The sequence below is a fragment of the Hemicordylus capensis genome, chromosome 4 (genome assembly GCF_027244095.1).
Source record: "Hemicordylus capensis ecotype Gifberg chromosome 4, rHemCap1.1.pri, whole genome shotgun sequence".
Lineage (NCBI taxonomy): Eukaryota > Metazoa > Chordata > Lepidosauria > Squamata > Cordylidae > Hemicordylus > Hemicordylus capensis.
The window spans coordinates 128,002,566-128,021,526 of NC_069660.1; the positions used below are offsets into that span (position 1 = coordinate 128,002,566).

General features: G+C 42.7%; 1 long non-coding RNA gene across 1 annotated transcript in view; it reads right to left on the bottom strand.

Annotated features, from left to right (window-relative positions):
* Window positions 1–6,017: 6,017 nt before the first annotated feature.
* The window catches only part of LOC128325407 (uncharacterized), a 45,900-nt gene continuing 32,956 nt past the window's right edge, over window positions 6,018–18,961 (bottom strand). The window contains exons 4-6 of the long non-coding RNA XR_008307430.1: window positions 15,397–15,486; window positions 12,239–12,386; window positions 6,018–6,504 (exon numbers count right to left, since the gene is read on the bottom strand). This is a non-coding gene — a long non-coding RNA (uncharacterized LOC128325407). The remainder of the gene's footprint in view (window positions 6,505–12,238; window positions 12,387–15,396; window positions 15,487–18,961) is intronic.

Consider the following 18,961-nt stretch of genomic DNA (forward strand, 5'->3'; position numbering starts at 1 on the left):
AAAAGGACAAGATCTACAGTGTAAGAAAAAAAATCAGTACATAATGATCAGACAGTACACACACAGGTTCCGTGTCCCCCATAACAAGGGAACTCTGGATAGCACCTGCATCATGTTCCTACTCCCTCCTCTATCAGTGCATCTGGATGACCATATACACAGGGATTTAGTCCTGAGTAGGAACAATGCATGGAAGCTAATGTCTGTCTATCTGTCTGTCTATCATATTTCTATACTGCCTGATACACTGGAAACAGAATCAGTTGATTACCCAGCAAGGTGGTTGTCCTATGTAGTTATGGCCTTTCAAAAGGGCTGAAGGTGTGCATTTAGTATTTAATAGGGGTGTGCATGGACTGGTTTCTGTGGCTTGGTTCAAATTAGAACCAAATTCAAACCAGAATGTGGGGCTCACAGACCAGTTCATTTGAGCCAATTGGATGACCGATTGGTTCTATGAACTAACTTGAACCAGTTTGAGTGGTTCGCCCATAGGGAACTATGGGGAACTTGAATCACCCCATCGTTCCCCATGGGTAGCTCCTGGGGACATCAAAGCAAGTTGGCTGGTAGGACATGTTGGGTGTTACCTATCACCCAACCTGTAAAACAATCAGGCAGTCAGCCGATTTTAAATGAATTTTTGAATGTTATCTGGGTTAGTAGGTCATGGTTAGGGATATGCACAGAACCAGATGGCCCAGTTTGGTTCAAGGCCAGACCAAACCCGAACCCAACTGGACCAGTTAAGTCCGGCACCCACTCAACCCCCCTGGGTTTGGTTTGAGTTTTTACTCCCCTTGAGGGAGTTCCTGGAGGTGGGGGGTATATGGAGCTTCCCTCTCCCCCGCCGGCCTTCTAAATCACCCCTTCACCGGGTTCGGGCGCTCTTCGGCTGGTTTTCAGCCTTCACCAAGCAGCCCAGTGGCTATGTTGGGGGTTGGGTGCCTGTGCATATGGCCTCTGTGTGGCCTTTGCACAGGGGTGCCTACCACCCACCAAACCCCAAGGCAATCAGGCACTCCTGTGATTTTTAATGAATTTTTAAGGTATTTTTCAATTTCCCATAGGGAACAATGGGGATTTAGGGCAGCCCCAAACTGCACCTTTGTAGGGTGGCAGGGCACCCCAAAGTGGCTCTGGGGGCATGACAGGGATAGCCTGAAACCATCCCTGCTACCCCCAAGTGTCTAGGATAAATCTTTCAGGAGATATAGAACTTTGAAGGTAATAAATTGGACTCAACAGAATAGAATTGCCTGCACTAAATTAGTTGATGACTGACCTGAGGCCAACAATTAAGGGAAAGTAGTTGATCTATTCCAATGAATTTCTATTGAGTCCAAAGTATCTATATATTTAATTATCTTAGCCAGCATGCATGCCCAGGATTTGGCGGCGGAACTCTCGTGACATGCTGTGAGAGTTCCGGCGTTAATAATGGAGGTGGCCCAGCCCAGCTGAATAAGGAGGAAGGAGAGGAAGAATAAAGCAGCGGTGGTGAGTGGGCGGAGAAAAAAAGCAGCTGCAGGCGGATGGGGGGGATAAAAAGAGGCAGCAGGTAGATGGCAGGGGGAGAAAAAAGCGGCGGTGGGTGAATGTTGGGGAGAGAAAAGCGGCAGCAGTGCGGGTGGGGGAGGAGGATGGGGGAGGAGGAAAAAACCAGAGGCGGCGGGTGGGCGGATGGTAGGGAGAAAAAAGCCAGGCAGAGGGAGAAAGCGGCAGCCGGCGGGGCGAGGGGGAAGAAAGCAGCGGTGGGCAGGCAGGCAGGTGGGAGAAAGCAGTGACTGGCGGGTGGGCTGGTGGGAGGAGAAAGCGGGGGAACTAGAGCCGCAGATGGTCTGCACCTGGTTGAGCTAGTTACCTTTAAAATTTTATATCTCCAGAACCATAAATCCTATCCACTTGGGATTTGCTAGGGGTAGTAGAGGCCATCCCTGCCATACCCCCTGAGCCACTTTGGGGTGCCAAGGTGGGGGTTCGGGGCTGCCCCAAATCTCCATTTCCCCCCTATGGGAAATGCCATCTCCCAAGAAAGCTGTAGTTTCCTTGCCCCCATTGGGCACTACCACCCACCCCACTACACCCCACTCTGGGACACCCCAGTCCCCACTACATGAAGCTATATATTTGTTGGAATCCCCATTATTCCCTATGGGGAATTCAAAAATATTTTTGAAATTCACCAATAATCGGAGGAGTGTCCAATTGCCTTGGGGTTTGGTCGGTGGTAGGCACCCCTGGGTACCAAGGAGCACCCCACTTTTGTGCTCCTAGGTACTCTACAATAACGAATAATGGGCTGGTTCAAGTCCCATTATACCCAATGAGAAAAATAATTTAAAATATTTCAAAAATCCATTAAAAATCATAGGTGTGCCCGATTGCTTTGGGGTTTGGGTGGTAGTTGGCACCCATGGGTGCTCCACAATAGGGAATCATGGGCTGGTTCAAGTCCCATTATACCTTATGAGAAATCTTTTTTAAAAAATGCAAAAATTTGTAAAAAATAATACGAGTGTCCAATTACTTTGGGGGTTGGGTGGTAGGCACAGATGGGTGCCAACTACCAACCCACTCACTTTGGGAGCTTTGAACCAGTTCTAACCATTTTGAATTTGGACTGAACCGGGGGTGGGTTTCAAGCAAAACCAAAACTGAACCTCCCCCTCCCGGTTCGAACTAGGCAAACCGGTTTTGTGCATATCCCTAAAGCTGGTGACCTACAAAGAAATACTGATTACTCAACAGCTCTCTTAATGCAGATATCTGTTTTAATCCAGATGTAGCCCTACCCAACATTCCCACAGGCTAGCATAAATATATTTCTTCATGTATCTAAAATAAATTCTTGAGCTTATGGTCCATAGTGAACATTTTTTTCATTTATAAAGCTATTCCTGGACAGTATAATTGAGGAATTATTGTAGAATAGAATAATAGTTCTTGACTTGTCTAAACACTACTTTTTATACAAAAATGGGATAAATGGTGCTATATTGCTGCCTTTAGGGCTCCTCTGAACATACATGCTACACCTGTGCTTGACTGGATCAGGTACTTAGAATTTTGTAATAATACCTGGATCCAAGGTTGTTAATGTAAATTTGTGAACAGCCAGGATTCAAAGCATGTAGACACCTGCATAACATAAATGCTGCCCAGCTTCCATAAATTCCAAGCAGCATGAAATGTCTTCAAAAGATCAACATCCAATATTTTCTTGAGCAGCAGTCCTTCAATTGGTAGCCATTTGAACTGCCTTCTACTTGATGCTGCCTTTTGCTGAGCCAAACTATTGGCCTATATAAGTCAGTATTGTCTGCAATGGTGATTGCCGTTCTACAGGGATTAAGGCAAGGTTTTTTCTCCACTGTATTACCTGGAGATGATTGAACTTGGTAGTACAGTGGAGACTGTACAAGAGATTGAACCTGAGACCTTCTGTATGTGCTCTAGGATGTGCTGTACCAGTAAGATGCAATTCTGCCTCCACCCCGCTGCCATCACCATTCATGAAATTTTATCTAAGGTCAATTTCTTATAATATGGTTGCCACAAACGTTACCTGCTTCACACAGAGAACTGTGTCATGTATATCTGCTTGCCACATGCAATTGTCTCATTGCCACACCCCATGGTTTGTCTCAATGCCACCAATTTGTATAGTTGGTGATAGATTGTGGCACTGTGATGACACCTAATATATTAGGTATCAACCCATATGGCGAAGGCTGGCATCAGGTTTAGAATCATGTGGCAATTGTCAAGGGCCCAGAGTCTTCAGAAGGGCCAAGACCATCTCTATGTCCCATATCATGATTATTTACATTTCTATCTTGCCCTTCCTTCAAGGAGCTTAGAGTAGTATATAAGTCCCCACCCCCAATTCAACCTCACAACAGCCCAGTGAGGTAGGTTAGACTGAACAATAATGACTAGCCCAATGTCACTAGCCCAAGTGAGCTTTTTATGGCTGAGTGAGGATTGCCTTTGTGTGATGGTGGCAGAGCAACTCTCTTGAGGCTCTTGTAGGAGGAAGAGATCCCATGAAGGTCAATATGCCAAGGGCCCTCTGAAACTTGGACCTGGTCCTACATGTGGTAAACCAGTACATACGAACAGCTTGCAGCCTCAAGCATCTACCATGCAGACACAGTTTTCAAGTAATCTCCATGTGGCAGCTATTTCTCATGAAGCAAATCTAGGGCATAAGGATGCCAAACCACCCCAGTCTTGTGGGGGCCAATCGATAAGATGGGCCATATGGACAAAACTGGCTGCTCACATAAACCAGATGCTTTGCAAAGACATCTCTTAGCTGACTCAAGATAATTACTGAAGAAATGATACATTAGATTAACTATTAGAAATGCCTTTGCATATTACAATAATTAAGATAAGCCAGAAGAAAAAAAGACATCCAAGTGTGAATATCTCATATGGGAAATAAGTGGTGAAGGGAATAATTTTTATGCTCTCAAATAATTTTTACTTTTGAAAGAAGAGTGTTCTAACATGAATTGATTGAAACAGTAAAACTACAGCCTAGTAGGTTAGATCGTAAGTCAGTGTGTGGTAAAATACAACCACATTTAGGATAAAAATATGCCAGAACTTGCCAATTAACTAAAAAACCAATTAAAATTCATAGGGGATATGGAAATATTACAGCCAAACCTCAAAACCTTTATTTGCTCATAACTGAGGATGGGGAATTTGGATATTAAGTGACCAAGCTCCCCTCCCTCTAAAGAGTTAACTGGAAGTGAACACTGTCTTGACTGACAGGCTGGTAACCTACAGAGATCACCTAGATCAGTAGGGGTGTGCAAAAAACCGATTTGCCCGGTTTGGTTCAAAATTGAACCACGCTCAAACTGGGGTGGAGTGGTTCTGTTTTGGTTTTGCTCAAACCCCGCCCGGTTCAGTTCAAATTTGTATTCGGTTCAAATACTTGCAGTCAGCAGACTATTACTTTCCCTGCAAGGGAACACACTGTGCACTGATAACCTTAATTACTTAATGGCTGACCTGAGGTCAGCAATTAGGTCAGTGAAAGTGTTTCTGCAAAATCTGCAGCAGCAACCTGCAAACTGGAAGGAAAATATAAATACCTTTAAAAATCCATATCTTAAGAAATAAAAATCCCAGGGACTCGGGGGTGCCTGGGATGGCTTGAAGCCATCCCTTCTGTGCCCCCAGACCCACTTTGGGGTGCCCTGCCACCTCCAAAAGGGGGATTCATGGCTGCCCCACATCCCCATTATTTCCTATGGGGAAAATAATAATTTAAAAATTCACCATTAATAGTAGGAGCACTCAATTGCCTTGGGGTTTGGTGGGTGGTAGGCACCCCTGGATGCCTAACACCTACCCCACTTTTGCATCCTTGGGTACTCCACATAGGGAATAGTGGGAAATAATAAAAAAATTTCAAAATCCATAAAAAAATTGTAGGCGTGTCCAATTGCTTTGGGGTTTGGGTGGTAGTTGGCACCCATGGGTTCCTACCACCCAAACCAGTTTTGGAGGTTTGGAGGTTCAAATCAGTTCAAATCAAACCAGGTTCAGTTCGGTTTGAATTCAAACCAGCAGGTCAAACCCAAAGCCTGGTTCAGTTCGAATTTAAACCATCCAACCAAACTGGTATGAATACAAACCAGTTTGCACATCCCTACCAATAATTCCACTGGGGGCTGTGTGTGAGACCTAGAGAGCTGTTGCTGGGAATTCTGGAAACAAGAAAGGAAGACGCTAGGCTGGAGGTGCACAGGAGGACATGTGGCCATGGAGATTGGCTGCAGGAGAATAACTCTGCAGATCCTTGAAAGACAGGAAGGCAGGAAGCTTGAATTCTCATCAGGATTTTGGTGAGATCGAGGCAAGGAGCCAGGGCTTTGGCTTCGGGATGATTAATTTAGGGAAAGGTTTGTTTGGTCAGACTTTACGTTAGAAGTTATATTTCTTTGGTGTGTCTGCTTTTGCATATTCCTTTTTTTTGCACTTTATTTTTATTAGTTTTCTACATATCAATGTGACTTCCAGTTCATCTTTCAACACAGTTATACTACAACATCCATATTTGCTCTCATGTGAATATTTTCTTCGTATTTATATATCTAGTTATTATGTCCTAATCCTTGTTTTCATCACCATAGTAATCTATTAGTTTCATTACTATAACAAATTTCCCAACTGTTATTTTTACATTTCAACCCGCTTTAATAAATCCATATTCACATTGTTTTTCATATACCGCAAAAAGGGTTTCCAATCTTCTACAAAGTTTTCTGTATGACTATCTCTTACTAATACAGTAAGTTTTGCCATTTCTGCATATTCATATGCCTTCATCAACCATTCTTCTTTTGCTGGAATTTCTTCAGATCTCCATTTCTGAGCAAGAACCATTCTAGCTGCCGTCGGAAGATATTGGAATAAATTTCTATTTTCTTTCGAGATTTCTTCATTAATTATGCCCAACAGAAAGGATTCAGGTCTCTTATGAAATACACATTTAAAAATATTTTTAAGTTCATCATAAATCATATCCCCAAACCTCTTTACCTCTCTGCAGGACCACCACATGTGATAGAAGGACCCCTCGCTATCTTTACATTTCCAGCACTTATTAGATACATTTTTATACATTAAAGCTAGTTTCTTAGGTGTTAAATACCACCTGTACATCATTTTTATTAAATATTATTTTAAATTATAACACACTGTGGATTTAAGATCTTTCTTCCATAGCTTCTCCCAGACGTCTAAGTTAGTATTATGACCTACATCTTGTGCCCATTTTACCACTGTTGATTTTACTACTTCATCTCTTGTTTCTTCACAATAACAAATTGTACATTTTGGTAATTAGTTTTACATCACTTTCACATAACTCTATTTCAAATTTTGATCTCTGCTCTTCAAAGCCTATTTTTGAATCTTTTTTTAAAAAAAAACCTCATTTAACTGATAATATTTAAACCAGTTGGTCACTCTATCTTTTAGCTTTTGCACATTCCTGATACTCTTCTATTATTGATTACGTAATTAAAATAAGAAGCACTAGCCTATGCCCACCCTACCTAGGGTGTTGCAAAAGACTCTATCAACATTTAAGCATGCATTAAGACAACCTATATTTGTAATCCTACTAAGTATTTTTAACTGCATTTAAAGCTGAGAAAGCCTCAGACGGTAGCAGTCTTTAGTAATTGAATAAAACTGGGTTTTAAAAGTTATTTTCTTTTTACAATCCTCTCCGAGTTGGTTTTTAAGACAAGGGGGCGGGAGAGAGGTTATCTGGTGCAAACATGTCCTCAAATGGTCAGAAGCTATCAGTTTTCTTACTATGTGTAGGCTTGCACATAGAAGATATTTGTATTTGTCCAAGAGCCAAATTAAGAGAGTTTTGGGGGAGATTATCCCACCCCAAGCCCAGAGAGTTTCTGTAGATAAAAGGGGTGGCGGCGGCTGCATTTTGAACCTACCAATAATACACAATAGTTTTAGGAGAAGCCTCACCAGGCAGCTCTGCAGGGATGATTCAGCATTTCTTTCCCTCATGTGAGCTTGCTCTGATACAGTCTGTAATCTGCTACAGGATACATCCAGACCAAATACTAAAAGAGTAGTTGCCTTAAGAGTAGTTAGGTATATAATCCTCTTAACATAATTTTGTCCTTATTTGGGATCCACCAAGCTTCTGAATTTCAGCTTTGGAGAAGAAGTTTAGCTTTGCAGGTGTTTTTCCTCACTTGAGCAAAAAACTCAGTCTTGGCACCAGGCTGGGGGCTGTTGAGGAGAAGGGGTGGACGGGGAAGTTTAAGCATCCCTCTTCTTACCCACAGCTTCTTCTCTGAAAATGCCACCACCAGCCCCCCCCCCCTCCCCCCAAACTTGCACACTGGAGAGGTGACATACAGGATTAAAAATCTCATGTTTGAAAATGAACATCTAGTACTGATTTCCACAGTGGGGAAAATCAATGAACATAAGCTGATTTCCTCAGTGGCCACATTCTCACAATGATGAGCACAGTTAAAGAGTTAACTATGATTGCCAAGCTCTGCACATTCCCACAGAGCATGACATGAGAACCCAGAATTTCCAGGCAGTCCTGGTAAAATCGTAGGATATTGGTTGCCAGTTCTGGTTAAACGCTGTTTAACCACAGTGGTTTGACCAGGATTGCCCAGAAATGACAAGTTCTCATGTCACACTCCATGGGAATATGTGGGGCTTAGCAATCGTGGTTAACTCTAACTGTGCTCCCCGTCATTGTAAGAATATGGCCAGTGAGAACTTGATAGTTTCATCAGACTATGAATCAGACACAATGTTCCTACAATATCAATGGAAACATGGCATGCTCAGCTTTCAGTACTGTGTCTTTATTTGTATCTTGAGGTGGCCTAATTGTACAATAGGGTCAGGGTGGCTCTCATTAACAGTGTGAGGCTTTATGGCTGAAATGGTACCTTGCCATAGTCATATTGTTCATAATTAGGGACTGAAAGATATGGATGAAGTGGTTGGCACAGTGCCCTAATTAAAGTCTGGAGGGAAGTAATGAGCAACATATTGAGTCGATGGAGCATGGTTGACATGGCCTCTTGGCAACTGTGCACTTTGAAATGACATATTTCATTTGGTCAATCACTTTCTAAGGACATAATCCATCAGTTAATTTGCTAAAACTGAAGCCTGGGGTCCTCTCTCATGTTACCTTAATCTCTGTTTGTATGTGTTGGCATGCTAGGCTTGTAGCAGAAGAGAACTTTCATCATGTGTTATTTTCCTATGTGGCACATGTTGGGAAGGATGCCCAAATCAAGGCAGCTTCTGGTGAGTCAATGTTAGCAGACAGTCAACATTAATCTAAATTAGGCCTAAGTGGTCTTAATATATGGAATATTGACACTTAGCCTGGCACAGATTCTGTCTTGGATAGTAAGATGAGAAAGTGCACACAGTGCCAATCAAGAGCGTGTTTTCCAAGGAATGTCTTTCATTGTAGTTATACAAATTGCACATAAATGTACTTCCACACAAGAGCAAAGGCTTTCTTTTTGATACAAAATTTAAAGGAATAAAATAGACACATATTTTTAAAAAACCTCTAGCATTAATGGCTAATAGAGTGTATCAAATGCACTGAAAAATTAGTAGCGTAAAGCATTACTTGCGACTCCATAAAATGTTGTTTTTGAGATAACGATATTGCAACAGATGAAGAACTATATTGAGGCTGTCCTCATGCTTTAAGCTGCACGTGAGAACCACTGGGATTGGGCCTGATCCTGGCAGCCCCGTTTCTTAGCCCAGCTGTGAGCCAAAGTTAAGGGAGCAAGCACTCCTTAACATGGGCTAGAGGCTCAGGTGCAAGCTGGGCAACTACTAGCACAGCTACACACAGAGATGGGTGCGTGTTGTGCAGTCCATTGTGGGATTTATGTAGGCTGGGACGAGTCCCAGACTCTGTTTAGCAGCACTGCTGGGAGCAGCGTGGAGATCCATCCATGCTGCTCTTGGCAGCGCTGGTCATGTGGGTGTGTGGCTTGCGTGCTGCCCAGGCTGTGAGCACGAAGCAGTCATCTGGGGGAAGGTAGGTTGAACCCTGCCTCCCTCCCGCCCACCCAGCTGCACATGCACGGTCGTGTGAACAGCCCCATTATTTAGTTTTTAACTGGACTAGACTAGACTAAACTGTTTAAAAAAAAAAAAAAACCCTCCTCAATCTAATCCAAGAACAATCTAAAATGTCTTTGAAAACAAAAATCCTAAAATCTCAAAATGGATGGTTTAGTGTAGGGTGTATATGTGCAATGGATGCCACACTCTAAGCACTTAATTAGCTATAATTAATAATGGCAGAGTAAATTAGAAAAACACACAAATTAATGTAAGTTGCAGAAGTGTTAATTCTCCCTTCTTAAGACCATATATGAAAAACTGAAGAGCTATTGTTCTCATCTTCCTACATTTCCTTGCATGGAATATTTGATTTACCTGAATCAAAGATGACTCTGAATTTAAGATGATCTCCTCAAAAGTAAAGATTAAATACATGTTATACCTGCATTTATTCAAAAGGAACAGGACTCTGAATGTAAGACAACCTCCCAGTTTCTAATATCAAAGAACTTGGGGAAAATAGTCTTAGATTCAGGTCACTATTCTTCACTATAAAAACACTATTAAAAGAGTATCACTATTTTTTAAACTTTCTACATATAAGAATTGTTTCCATACCAACTTGCTTGCCAAGACAGACCTGTGTGTTGCAAAGGATTCTTGGACCATTCAGTATTGCAGTCAACCTATTGGGACCCACCTACACCCCATGCAAACTGCAAACACACTCTAGAACCCAACTAATGCTCCTCTGTGACTGTACAATATAAGAACTAATGGTAGGAAATAATTACCTTTCAGTCTGCCATTACTGGCCTTTTCATTGAGAAACTCCTGAGAAGCCACTAAATGCACTAAGGAATTTTTGGAATGCAGTCTGAAAGAAAACTACCTTTTTCAGGCCATAAAGTAGATGTTTTGGAAAGGTATAAGCACATGAAAAATGGGGGCCTATAATGCAAGCTGTCTGGAAACTGAACTAAACTTCAGTTTATTGGATATTGGCTACTACTGTATAATAAGAGGGATGGTATATCCACAGGGTGCAGCCTAGATCCTTTAAAATGAGTTTTTCTCCATTGATGGGATGCGGATTGCATCCACAGTCTGTATTGCTGAACATTTCAGTTAGTAATAACTGCACCTCTACAAATATAAATTAAATGAAGTTGTAAGCCTGTGGTTGAGAAAATTAGAAATGCTGCAGCACCTTGAAGCAAAAATTACTGCTTCTGCCTCTTCTTATTGGCCTAACAGTACAACAGCTCCCAGATAGTATCAAAATTAAATATATCTAGGTATGTGAACTGTTCAAGTACCAGAACTCCAGCTATTGGCATTTCATAATGCTTAGGTAATAACCAAACAATCTTATTTCTATCTGGGGGCAAAAAGGAGATAAAAACCAAAAAAAAGAGGAGAGAGAGAAAGAGTTACTGCATAGTACTCCACCGCAGGGCAGTGGGGCAGAGTGGCGGACACAAAAATCAAGTCCCACAGTTTCAGACACTGGCACTCATTAATCTCACTGATAAATTGGGTCTTCATAAAAGGAGACCCAGCAGTATTGAGAACAGAAAGAAATACTATAGGAAACAAAGCGTAGTTCTTTCAACAGTTCACTTGGCTTTACATGGAGTGGCTATGGTAAGAATGCTAGGATAAAAATATGCCACTTGGAGAGGGAGAGAGAGAGAGAGAGAGAGAGAATGAATTATGGATGGTATTTATATTCCTTTCGCTGCAAACTGTTCTTTGGCAAAAAGGTTAGATCCAATGTATCTCCAAAAATGGAATAATAATGTGCTGTTGAGCACTGAGTTTACAACATACTATCCCATACGCAGCATTTATTTGGCAAAGCCTCCTGCAGTCTTCTGCCTTTCATGGCAAGTGGCTTCTATCAGTACTGACATCTTCCAGATGTTAGTAGCTTTGATTCTGTCCCCCCCCCACCTCCCTCCTCTTTCCCATGCTGCAAATGAGTTGGCATGGAAACAACTCTTTTCTGGCAACATGACATACAATTCAAGCAAAATGCATTTAGCACAGATGAATAGTTCAAGAATATGCCTCTAACAAAAGTCATTTTGAAAGCCCTGCTTTGCATTTGTTGGTGTTCATGACAACCTTCCAAACAAAAGTCTAAAATTCAAATATTTTCAAGGGCAGATGTTTGATCCTTTTAAAGTTGTGTACCTTGGATGATCCCTGATCTATTTATTTATTTAATCAATAATGGAATAAAAAGCAACCTGGTACAAAGCCAGGGTATGAGACATTCATAGCAGCCACAGCAAAGATGCTTCTGTTAAAGGAAAAGGTTGATTTTATTAATTCCCTCACATATGCATCTGGTTCACAACCAAGATAAATACTGTACTTGAATTTAAGAATTGTAGGAAGCTGTATTGGTCCAGCTTGGAGGGTGGGGAGAAAAAATCCAAAATCAAAGTCTAGTAAAACCTTTATTAGAGCCAATCAAAATGAAATAAAGTTGTGAGAACCTTGTGCCATTTTAGTTGGGGTCTTAATCAAGTATGACCAGATGGTGGCTTTTGAATTTAAGATGTTTCAAGATGAAATTGTAATCACTTACCTCTAGTTGAAAGCTGATTCAAATGAAATCAATGTATCCATTGGAACAGTTGGATCTTACTTCTAAGAAAATATGAGAGAGTAGTGTACTGCATGACATCATTAGTAGAGCAGAGAGTTTCAGATGGCTCAAACAAATCATCCAGTTGCTGCAGGGAAAACGAGAAACAAGCAAGATGTCCCAGCCAATATTATGAAACAATCTGACCTGGAAAAAATCCTCCCTGACCCCAAATATGGGGATGCATTATTTAAGTGAATGAGACGTAAGGCTGCAAACCTAAGCACACTTAGCTTTGAGTAAACCTCACGAAACGCATACAACTTATTACCAAGTAAGCACACACTAGATAGGGATGTGTGAACCTGTTTGATTCAAACCATCATTCGAATCGAACCGTCTCGGTTCAGCTGGTCAGAGTTTGAACTGAACCAGCCCCAGTTCTAAAAGAACTTTTCCAAACTGGTTTGGGGGATCTACTTGTAAAGGGGAATCTGGCAAAGTAAAGGGGTATTCCCTATAGTAAGGGGTGTGTGTGTGGGCGGGGAAAAAGGGTACTTAGTACCTTCTCTTCACAGGCAGTGGGGATGGCGGCGGCAGAGACATTGGTGGTGGAGGTGGTGGCGGGATCTCCTCCAACCCTCCTGCTGGACTCTTGAAGAACAGCCCAGGCTGGCTGTGTCCTGGTTTGGACTGCCTCACAGGCTGTTTTTCAGGAGGCTGGCAGGAGGCTGGAGGAGCCCCCACCATCTCTGCCTCTGCCACCTCCATGTCCTCACTGTGGGCAAAGAGAAACTACTAAGTACCCATTTTCTCTTCCCCCTCTCCTTAGTCTAGGGAATGCCCCTTTACTTGTATATCCCCCAAACTGGCTCACAAACCAATTTGGCCCAGTTTGGTGGCCAAACCAAACACAGTTTGGCTGGACCTAGACCAGGTTAGGTTGCTTCGAATTTGGTCCAAATTTGAACCAAACTGGCCACACCGGTTCTGTGTACACCCCTAACACTGGATTGTGCTATAAGAGCTGAAACACATGATCAGCAGACCCATTTAATGTAGATGGTGCTGAAATGCATCACTTCACACATCAGGTTAGAGGTCTATTGTCTGAAACTCATACATATTTTAAAAATCTCTATAAATATATGAAACTAGTGTGTCAGGGGCAAGTTTAACTGTGTAAGGTACAAGTGATGCATGTGTGAATGGAAAAGTGGTGCAAAAAAGATATCACCTCATTTATTTTATTTTATTCTATTTTATTTTTACACTTATATCCCACTTTTCCTCCAAGGAGCTCAGAGCAGTTAACTTCTACCTTGGAGCATAGGTATATACGTGGTTGCCACAGGGATTTGATTTTATTTAGAATGTGAAATTTTAGAATGTGAGCCCTTTGGGGACAGGGAGCCATCTTATTTGTTTGTTATCTCTCTTTGTAAACCGCCCTGAGCCATTTTTGGAAGGGTAGTATAGAAATCGAATTAATAATAATAATAATAATAAATAATAATATTTATATTTTAAAAAACATTTCTATACCGCCCAAAACTTGTGTCTCTGAGCGGTTCACAATTAAAATCCTCTCCCATTGTTAAAACAGTTTGAACTCTGGGAGAACTCTCATACAATTCCTGTTCCATTTATGTTACATTCTGAACTACCCCCAAATGAGAGAAAATCCTCAAGGTGCCTAAAAATGTTCATTTATTGGCCAAGCATGTTTCAGATTTGCAGTCTTTTGTCAAATACTGGCTGGCATCCTGACTAACAAAGCACTTGCATAATGACCAAAGTGGCAGTAGCACACATAGGGCTCTTTCTCATGACCACAGATCCAGGTGGGAGGGCGTGCAGGAAGGAAGGCTACAGAAGCTTACCTCCCCCGCAGATGACCGGGTCCCAGTTGCTGGGCCCATAGATTGTGCGCCCTGATTATCTGCAGTTGGCCCAGGCAGTGTGGAGTTGTGTGGGTGGGTCAGGACGCATTATTCTGGTCCCCGGGAATCCCACAATGCACTGCACATGTGTGCAATGCATTGTGGGTATCCCTTTGATGACGTGCAGGCAACCCCAGTGTCTCAGTGCTCCCTTAACCTTGTTAAACAGCCAGACTTCATAGCCGGGCTTTATCGCTGGGCCTGCCACCGAGGTGCTGCTGGGAGCCACACACCTGGAGTTCTCATGGGCAGCCAAGCCAAGAGTGGTCTGCCTTAACCCTTTCTTGGCTGCTTGTGAGAACAGCCTCAGAGTTGAACTAAAAATGGGAATGTGTGGAATTGTGTGCGAATGTACTATAGTGCTACAGTGCTCTTGTGAAAATGTTCCTTTAAAACAAATGAGGCATGCTGAAGGTTGCACAACTACTGTGCAAGCACAAGCATGCTTGCAGTAGCGCAACACTAGTCTGGACTGCAAGCTCCAGACTTTGTTCATTATGCCAGTGCGACAGCTTTGCACTAGCTGAACAGCCTTCTGCAAGTTCTTTGTTAATTAGAGTGTGAGCCACTGTTGCCATAAAGTCCTATTTCGTTGCAGTGAAGCATCTGCTGTGTCTACTGCAAATCCTCCACCGCTGGGAAACCCCCCATCTCTTTATTATGTTGCAAGTGAGGCTAGGTTTGCTGAATGCTGTGGCTACTGCAAAGGTAACTCATGTGAGTTTTTCATGGGAGAAGTGCAGCATCTCACGTTTTCCATACTTTTCTAGCACTAAGAGTGTCAGATTATTATTTGCACTGCTGTGCACACCAAATTTCAATGTTCTGTTTGCAGAAGAAATACCCAACCCGTTGAGATACCTTTATAAGTCAGTCAGTCAAAGAGGCACAAATATGAGATTACTAGTAAACCCAGCAGCAGTTTCCTTAACACAAGTATGGAAAATGTTCCTGGCAATCCTTAATCGAAGGATTGCTAAAGCACTGAAGAGAAAACCCCAGAAGTTTGCGATTTAACTAATTGTATTTATCCCCATACTTCTATATTTTAGCTGTCAGGGCAACCAACTCCCTCCAGCAGCTATGTGTCACAGAAGTACTTTAACAATTTTGATTCCCCATGTCAGGAGGTGAGTGAGTTAGGCCCAAGTGTCTTTATATATAGAAAGACATAAGACAATAATATCCAGAATTGAATTCACGGAATGCACTGACCTTTCTAGCTTAAGGAAATGAATTTCTACGACTTTGCCAGAGTAAACATCAGTTCCTTCTGCCTTGTTAATTCCTCAGTGTGTAACTGGCCTACAGTGGCAGATTAAAACACACCGCTGATTGTGTGCTCTATATTTACCTGAGTTTCCATCTTTAGTTTGTTACTTTGTCTAAGATACACAACATGCATGAGTGTCAAGAACCAGACATGTCAATGAAATTCTACTTCATTTCCATAGTCTTCATTATTTTACTAATATCTGTCCAATTTAAATGAATGCATCTGTTTTAAATGATAAATTTCCTATTAGAAAAAACTCAAGTACATGCATGCAGTATCTGTTCTGATTATGCTGATTTTAATGCACTGTTGCATCTACTCTGGATTTTGTCACTGTTTCTAACCAGCAGTGTCCTAATCTTATTTGTAAGCCATCTTATTTATAAGCCATCTTATTTGTTAGTTCTCTTTGTAAACCGCCCTGAGCCATTTTTGGAAGGGCGGTATAGAAATCGAATTTATTATTATTATTATTATTAATCAATGGATTGGAGAGCCAGATTCCCTTCTGAGCAGATGAAAGGATACACCCATAGTTTATTCACTAAAAAACACCAGCTCCACCCAAACTGAAGTCACCATCTTGATAAGACAAGAACATTGGATATGGCTCCTTGGGAAGTTCTGTCCTGCTCTGCACTCACCCTGACCATTAGGGAAGTGAAAGCCGGTTCGATTCAAGTTATGCTTGATATCAAACCAGCCCAGTTCAGGCAGTCCGAGTTTGAATTGGCCCGGCCACTGGTTCTAAGAATTGGTTTGAGGACCGGCTCGGATATACTTGTAAAGAGGAATCCTTAAGGATTCCCCTTTACAATTGAAGAGGATATCCCTAATCTTTAAGCTAAAAAGGTAGCGGTGGAGAAAGAAAGCGCCCTCCATACCTTTATAGGAAGAGGCAGTGGAGAAATATTGGAGGCAGAGAGGGCGGTGATGGGGGCTCCACCAAGCCCCCCATTGACCTCTCAGATGATAGCCCAGTTCCGGACTCTGCACATGCAAAGAGGCCACTTTTGTTACCTTTGCGCATATGCAGAGGCCTGAACAAGGTTGCAGCCAGGTTGGGCTGTCATTTAGGAGGCCAGCAGGGGGCTTGGTGGAGCCCCCACCGTCACCCTCCACTACCTCTGAAGCCTCTCCGCCGCTTCCACCACTGCCTCCTGTAAGGTACGGAGGCTGCTTTCTTTCTCCACCCCTGTCTCCGTGCTTTTAGCTTAAAGATTAGGGAAGCCCCCTTTACTTGTAAAGGGGAATCCTAAGGATTCCTCTTTACAAGTACACCCAAGACGGTCCACAAACCAGTTCGGTCCGCTCAAGTGTTGAACCAAACCAGACCCGATTTTGACCAAACCTGGAACTGGACTGGGCTGGATCGGTTCTAATCAGGTCCGGATTTGAACTGAACCAGCCAAACTGGTTCTGTGCACATCCCTACAGACCATCTTGTGCAAGAGCACGAATACTTTTCAGAACTTGCCTGAGCTCCAGAAATGCTCACACAGAGTGGAAACACATCACTTGTCCAACAGCAATGTGTTTTCTCTCTAACAGAGTACTTCTGGAGTGCAGGTAAGCTCTGAAAATATTTGCATTTTCGCATAAGAATGAAAGACCACCCACACATCTGGGAGAGTGCAGAGCAGTGCTGGGACTAGTGCAGCATGGGTGGTCCTGTTAGGCTGCTCTGGACGTCAGCCATTTTTATTACAGTTTGTATACTCTAAAGAAATAATATAACTAAATAAAATCAATCAATTAATATAAAGAAAATGAGGAAATCTAATGTACAAATTGAAACCAAACATTGTTATCAATTTAGACAGAATTTCACAGAATTGACAACATACAAAAAACAAAAAGGAAAGTTATTGTTAACCATAATAATTTGCCGGAATCCAATGGATAAACTTTCTGATGAATTGTGGACAGTGTGTATATCTGTGATGGAGAAACTCCTCATTGGATAGATTTTATATACTAGCTATCAGTTACTGTATAACTGGCTCACTGAGAGCAGCCTGAATTAGTCACTTTCCAGGAAAAAGTAAATGTTTCCCATGGGAGATGGCTCATACCCATTGTTTCTTCAAATATGCCTTGTATGCTTAATGAGACCAATACTGACTCCAGGTTTGTGGGGGCCCTCAGCCATGCCTTTGTGGGGGGCCCTGGCAGTGGGTGTGGGTAACCACCATTTTCTAATCTGTAATGCAATGCCCCTACTCCTGCCATTGGATCATTAGACTATAGGGAAAGGAAGATGGTAGACACCAGCATGACTGCCAAAGAGTGCGCTGAACTACCACCAGCACCACCAAAGGTTGAAGAGGGCTGACCTTGGAAGTAGCAGCAGCAGCTTCAAGTGCTTCATGGTGGCCAGCCTGGCAACTGCCATCTTTCTCTTTCTTTCTTTCTTTCTTTCTTTCTTTCTTTCTTTCTTTCTTTCTTTCTTTCTTTCTTTCTTTCTGCCATGGCCCCAAGAGTTAGTCATGGGACCTTTAATGGCCCTGGGCCCTTGACTGGTGCCAACCTTGACCAACCCCAGATGCTGGCCCGGAATGAGGCCACAAACTAAGAAAGGCCCCAAGGAAGACAGGAGGGCATGGAGGACAGTTCTATCAATGGCTAGTCTGGTCGCTATAGGGCACCTCCAGCCTAAGAGACAAGATGCATCTAAATGCCAGTCCCAGGGGAGCAACAGCAGGAGACAGGACATGCTCTCACCTCTTGCCTGTGGGCTTTTCAGAGGCATCTGGTGGGTCACTGTGTGAAACAGGATGCTGGACTAAATAGGCCTTGGGCCTGATCCAGCAGGGCTGTACATCCCAATCTTGACTGTTATTCCTTTCCTGCCCCATTTGCCTTTAGCAGTTAACCACACATCTAAGCCCTGTGCAGAGTTTCTGCCTCCATGCATACACTAAACATATGGAGAAGCAGCAAGCCAGCACCTGCTAGCCATGCCTCCTAATGCCAGTACAGTCACTGGTCATATCCCCATTGATGGCTTGACATTCAGTATTCATGTGAAAAGGGTTAGGCATACAACTAACCAGGGCTCTTGGTTGTGTGGAGGAACCCGATGCACTTGGAGCTCCTTGTACACAAATGGTGATTGTGCTAGCAGATGCAGTCCCATCTCCCCCATCACACACATTCAGTGTATGTATGGAGTGTCTATACATGCCCTAGAGGAGCCAGATTCAAAGCTGATTGAATGCTCTTAAATCTGCAGTTGATTCTATATTGTATCCCTGGCCTGATTGGCCAAGGCTCCCCAAACATTATTCTGTCTACAAAAATGTTATTCTGAAAAAGAGATGTTTGTCTATGAAAAGGGGCCAAGAAATACTCCATTGGGGAAAATGCTATCTTTTGTTATTCATTGATGTGAAAATGCACTGAGGCGCTTCACACAATGGGTGTGAAGCACCGGAGGGGGTTCTACGGGGAGAGCGGGCTGAGCCCGCTCTCCCCGTAGACAATCAAACGGTAGCCCTGGGC